The sequence below is a fragment of the Tamandua tetradactyla genome, chromosome 7 (assembly GCF_023851605.1).
Source record: "Tamandua tetradactyla isolate mTamTet1 chromosome 7, mTamTet1.pri, whole genome shotgun sequence".
NCBI classification, from domain to species: domain Eukaryota; kingdom Metazoa; phylum Chordata; class Mammalia; order Pilosa; family Myrmecophagidae; genus Tamandua; species Tamandua tetradactyla.
Genome location: NC_135333.1, coordinates 74,265,173 through 74,271,831, shown reverse-complemented (window position 1 = coordinate 74,271,831; position 6,659 = coordinate 74,265,173). Strand labels below are relative to the sequence as shown.

Below are 6,659 nucleotides of genomic sequence, written 5' to 3'. Positions count from 1 at the left end.
TTGCATACCTTAAATTTTGTCAGCAGCACTGGGCAGAGTTTCATGGAGGCAGCTAGAAGGATTATGGTGCTTTACGAAGGGTATCTTCTCTCCATGGAATTATCTACTCTTCAACCCCTTTCCATAGCCCCAAAGCACAAATGATCTCTGCCACACATCTGGGTCTTCCATCACCTTTTGCTTTGGCATTTTCTTGTACCTGCCATCTTGTGTACATAACTTGCTCCTTAAAGGCAGATACCATGGGAGCTACACATGACACCTCTGACATGTTGCCAGCCCAGGCCATGGGATAGCAGGAGCATGAACTACAAGTTGTACTAACCTGTGTGTGAGTTCTCCTCAGTTATTTATAGAGTGTATGACCTTGGGGTAAGGGCTTATCTGAGACTGCCCTTGGTTAACTACAATATGAAATATCAGTTTACTTTATCACATGGTGGTTATGAAAATTGAATGAGAAAGCACATGTAAAACACCTGGCTTTTATTAAATGCCTACAAATGGTAGGTGTCTGAGGTAGCATTAGTACATGCTTGATAAGTATTTCTTCCTCTCACTGCTGTCTTCTTTCTCCCTGAAGAAATTATTCAGTCCTGTAATTCACCAATCATATATACATAGTGGATAGTCCCTCTTCTGAACTCTCCACTGTGTTTACCACTTACTTGTACAATTTATCATCGATGGTGAACACTGAGGCATCTATTTTTATTTAAGGTTTTTGTATTAAACTCTAATGTAAGGCTCCTAAAGGAAGGACACTATTTTTACGCCTTTTTGGTTCCCTACTGACTTGCACAGTGCCCCAATCAAAGTAGATGCTCAGTAATTATTTGGTGAAACAGATAAATAATATTTCACTTTGGAATATAATCAGACACATGCTGACATAAAAATACTCCGTTAATCTTCACTCTGTATTGTACCCCCACGCCTATACTCCATACATTGTTCCCTTATATAGTCCCAGCCTCATTCAAGCTGGGGCCTGTGGTGGTAGCCCAGGCTGAAACAGCTTGCTATGCAAGTACTTGTCAAAGTAATACACCATTTGTGGATAAGCAGAAGTTGGCTGTATTCCCAGTAGAGTTATGAACTGTCACTATTAACACCCATGAGTCACTAACATCATGGTGGGCTGAGTGGTATTTCTGCTAGGCATAATTATGCAGCATATTGTACTAAAAATGACACTGTCCATCTGTTTGATCAGTGTCTGCTCCATTGATGTCATAGAAATTTAAATGAACCAAACACACAGGAGTTTTATGTAATCCCTGAGCCCAAAGGTGGGTGAGGTTAGGCATCTAATAAGGGCTGTTTGTTGTTTTTTATTTTCATGGCTTCTTGGACAAACCATGGTATGTTAAGAGAAATTAAGGAGAATTAAAAAAAACTAATCCTGGATCCTATCCCCAAGCCAGATCATTAACCTCACCATCTAGAAATATGGGGAGTGGGTGCTGGATGGAGGAGTGGATGGTTGAAATGGCTCTTCACCCAGTGGAATTTTCAGCCCCAGAAAACTGTGATTCATTCACCAAATGGCACCATCCCATTAAAAGCAATGTTTCAGAACATTAATGATTTGGTAAATCAGCAAACATTCATTGCGTATCTACAGTGCTATGGCCAAAGCACTGTTCCAGAAGCATGCAGGGGAAAGGAAGGGGAATTGCACATCATCTTGACCTTAAGTCTAGTGGGGAGGAGCTATACAGAGGTTAATCATTTTCCATGTCAGGCTATTGTAAGTGTATGGTTTATGTGCAAACTACTGTGTGAATATGGGGGCACAGAGACTTTTTTAAAATCTGGAAAAATGTCTTGGAAATAGAGTGTGATCCAGGCCTTGGTAAAACTTCAGTCATTTTAAACTCCTCCCTCTTTCTCATATCCACATAAATAAGTCACCAACTTCTGTCTATTCCATCTCAGAGTCTCCCAATATTTTCTCTGTTTCTGTTCTTAACAGTTGCCTTAGCCCATGCCTTCTTTTTGGTGCAATTTCTTCACTTTAAAACAATTTTATAGCTACAGAAAAGTTGAAAGAATAGTACAATGAACATCCATATAGTTTTCACCTAGATTCACATTATTTGCCACATTTACTTTATTACTAGTAATATTTTGCCACACTTATTTTATTACTTTCTTGATGTTTACATTTTTTATGAATTGTTTTAAAAGACTGTGATACCTCATGATAGATCATTCCCAAATACTTCAGCATCCATCTCCTAAGAAAAAAGATATTCTTCTCATAACCACATTGCCAGTATTACATGTAAGAAAATTAATGTTAATTCCATTATATTATCTAACACAATTTCCCACCTGTCCTGCAAATAGTTTTTATGACCAATTTATTTTCAAAAGCAGAATCTGATCATGTTTCTTGCATAAGTCTTGGTTCTGTATCCTTAATTTCTTTTAAACTAGAATAATTTCCTCACTTTTTCCCCCTATAGCATTGATGATTTTAGGAGGAATTTTAGCCAGTCATCTTATAGGATATTCTACCTTCTGTTTCATCTGATTGTTTCATTCGACTTGAATGAAACTTTTTCTTTGGCAGGTTTGGCATTGATGATTTTAGGAGGAATTTTAGCCAGTCATCTTACAGGATACTCTACATTCTGTTTCATCTGATTGTTTCATTCGACTTGAGTGAAACTTTTTCTTTGGCAGGAAAGCCACATTGGTGCTGTTCTGATTTTTACTGCATCACATCAGGGGGCACATAACGTCAGGTTGTCCCACTCTCAGTGGAGCTATGTTAGTGCTCAATCTGAGAAACATGGCTACCTTGACTGATACAGAATGAGGGGTATGTTACAAGGGGTAAACCTTATGCAGTTGTGGGAGCTGATGGGAATGTCTTTGGAAGACTGTTGCTTCTGGTTCTGCTGTTGCTTTGACTCAGCTTTGTTGGCACTTGGGAAGGAAAGATGCATGAAAAGTGGGGGAGAGCAAAGAAAAACTGTAAGCCGTGGATGCAAATTGGATCTGTCTCTCGCCACTTCCAACTTTGATGATCTGCAGGAGAAGCTGGTGCCCTTTGTCATGGAGCCGTATGGGTACCTGGTTCAAGACTTAGTGATGACCAAGTTTTCTGGCATAATAATCTCGGCATTACTGATATTTTGGATTGGACAATCTTTTGTTGTGGGGGGCTGATTTGTGCACTATAGGATGTTTAGCATCATCCGTGGCCTTTACCCACTAGATGCCAGTATTTTCATCCCAGTTGTGACAACCAAAGATGTGCTGTTGAAAACTATGTAAGCAGCTAAAGGAGGACATCTTGTAGGAACTAGAAGAGCTGAGGGCTTGGCTGCTTCCCCATGACAACAAGGCGACCATCAGGCAGATCAGCAACCCTTGAGCAGCCTGAATCAGTGCCTGCTGCTCCATCTAGACCTTCACAACATAAAAGCAGCCGCTGCTTCATGCTTGTCTTTGAAATCACTCAAAAATTTCTCCTGTGACTAGCTCTGCTCTGGGATATATAGTGGGAAACTGTGTTAAACATAATTCCAGGATAGCTAAGTTGACATAGTATAAAGCCACCATAGATGTTTGATAACTTGATTAGAGTCCTAGAAAAAAGGAAAGCCCAGAGGAACTTCCAGCCATGGATGCAAGTGTAAAAGTAACTTTCCTACTTTCTAACTGGTGAACATCTGTAGGTAATAGTTTGATAAGGTGTGAATATTCTGATAATCAGCATTTTTTGCTAAGTGTTTTTAGCATCTGTTGGTATCCTTCCCGGAATCAGTTTTTACAAATTGCCCCAAATTAACCCAAATGTGGTCAGTGGGAGCCTCTCCAGGCCAAACCCCATAACCCTTTAACATGACCTTCGGGCATGACTTCTGCACAACATGAGATTACAGACTTACCTTGTATTTTTCAAACCCCAGATCTGGAATCAGATTACTCCAAGATGATTACTGGTCTCCTTTAATAGAGAATGACATTTAGAAACAAAAATTTGGCTTGTGGGTTTGCTTATTACTGTTGGAATGCCATTGCCTCTAGACTCTTTCAATGGAAGTGACAGAAAATTTATTTTCGAAAATTGGAAGTTCGTACTGGTATTTTCAATTCCAAATTGATATTACTAGGTTTTCAGGAGTACTTTTTCCTCTTAAACTTTTTATTTTGAAATAATTTCAAACTTAGAGGTCAATTGCAAAAATGTTATCTAAAACTCATAAAGAGAACTCCAAAATCCCCCCCTACTGCCACATACCCAGTGTAAAAATTTTAACACTTTGCAACAAGTGTTAGCCATATCATTCTATTCATCCATCCATATATGCGTGCATACATACATACATATCTATCTGTGTGTTTATTTTCTAAACATATGAGGAGATGTATTGAGTTCAAAAACTTTAATACTGACACAAAATTTAGTTTATATTCCATTTTTTTCTTATGTCTGAATTATGTTCTTTAAAGTCTTTTCTCCTCCTTTATTAGAGCTCACCTAGATCATGTATTGCATTTAATTGTTATTGTCTCTGTAGTTGCTATTTCAAAAAATTTATGGCAATATATATAAAACACAATCTTACTGTACTGGTTTGAAAGCATTATGTACCCCAGAAAAGCCATGTTTGAATCCCGATCAAATCTTCTGGGGGCAGCCATTTCTTTTAAACCTGATTCAATCCTATAGGGTAGAAACTTTTGGTTAGATTATTTCCATGGAATTGTGGAATTGTGGGTGTGATCTTTTGATTAGATGGAGATGTGACTCCACTCATTCCAGGTGGATCTTGTTAAGTTTACTGGAGTCCTTTAAAAGAGGAAACATTTTGAAAGATAGTAGAGCTGATACAGATACCGACACATGGAGAACAGAAACACAGATGTTTGGAGTTGCTTGGACCCCAGCAGATATTGCCATGAGATGTTACATGAGCCAGAACCTGGAGAGAGCCAAGGGAAGCCAAGAGGTGAAAGCCAGCCCCGGAGAAGCAAAGTGAGGAACCCGCTCAGGAACAGAGGCTGAAAGCAATGGAGCCCGGAACAAAGAATCATCAGATGTCAGCCATGTGACTTCCCAGCTGACAGAGGGGTTCCAGACCTGTCAACCTTCCTTGAATTAAGGCATCTTTCCATGGATGCCTTGATTTGTACATCTTTATAGGCTTCGAGGTATAAACTTGCAGCTTGTTAAATTCCCTCTTTTAAAGCCATTCCATATCTGGTATATTGCATTCTGGCAGCATTTAACAAACTAATATATTTACCCATCTCAACCACTCCCAGGCATGCCTTTTAGTGAGATTAGTCACACTCATGATGTTGTACTACCCTCACCACAATCCATTGACAGAACTTTCCTATCACCTCAAAGAAAAGCCCTATACCCATTATGCATTCAGCCTCCATGCCCCTTTCCCCATACCCTGATAACTTGTACTTTACTTTCTGTCCCTACAAGTTTACATATCTAGCTATTTCACATAAATGGAATCATATAATAGCTATCCCTTTGTGTCTGACTTATTACAACTCAGCATGACTTCAAGGTTCAACCATGTGTTGGCATGTATCAGAATAACTTTTTTTAAGGCTAAGTAATACTGCATTGTACGTGTATACCATATTTTCTTTGCACATTCATCTGTTAATGGACATTTGGGTTTTCCCTTTTGACTATTATGAATAATGCTGCTATGAACATTGATTTACAAATACTTGAGCCCCTGCTTTTAATTCTTTGGGGTATATATCAAGAAGTAGGATTGCTGAGTTATATGATAGTTTTGTGTTTTTCACAGTGGCTACACCAATTTAAATTCCCACCAACAATGTATGAGGGTTTCTATTTCTCTGCATCCTTGCCAGCCCTTATTATTTTCTCTTTTTAAAATAATAGTCATTCTAGTGGTTCAGAGATATTATCTCATTGTGGTTTAGATTTGCATCTCCCTAATGGATAAGGATATTGAGGCATCTTTTCATGTGCTTAGGGGCAATATATATATCTTCTTTAGAGAAATGTCTATTCGAACCCTTTTTTATTTTGAAATTGGGTTGTTTTTCTTTTTGTTGAGTTATAGGAGTTTTTTTTCAATACAAATGAATTTTTTATTAGAAAACTTGTGGGTTTACAAAACAGTCATGCATAAAATATAGGATTCCCATACACCACTCCACCACCACCTTGCATTGATGTGGAACATTTATTACAATCAGTGATAACACATTGTGACATTATTAATCATACTATTAATTAAAACCCATGGTTTAATGTAGGATTCACTGTGCAGTGTAGTTGCATGAATATATCTTTTTTAATTTTCTGTTACCATGTATATAATCTGACATTTTTCCTTTTAATCATATTCATATATAATTCAGTGCTGTTAATTGCAATCACAATGTTGTACTATTATCACCATCCATTACCAAAACATTTCCATCATTCCAAATAAGAACACTGTACATTTTGAGCCTTAACTTCCCATTTCCTAGTCAACAACCTCCCCCTCCACACACACACCATTCCCTGGTAATATATATTCTAGAGTCTGACTCGATGGATTTCACTTATTTGGTGAGATCATGCAATATTTGGCCTTTTGTGTCCGATTTATTTCTCTCAACTGATGTCTTTCGTGTTGTTGCATGTA

At 38.1% G+C, this 6,659-nt stretch overlaps 1 long non-coding RNA gene across 1 annotated transcript; it reads right to left on the bottom strand.

Moving 5' to 3' along the window:
* Window positions 1-505: 505 nt before the first annotated feature.
* Window positions 506-3,969, bottom strand: LOC143689790 (uncharacterized). Its single transcript, XR_013178915.1, has 3 exons — window positions 3,909-3,969; window positions 2,204-2,243; window positions 506-596 (listed from the first exon to the last, which is right to left on the bottom strand). It is a non-coding gene; the product is annotated as an uncharacterized LOC143689790 (long non-coding RNA).
* Window positions 3,970-6,659: the final 2,690 nt, after the last annotated feature.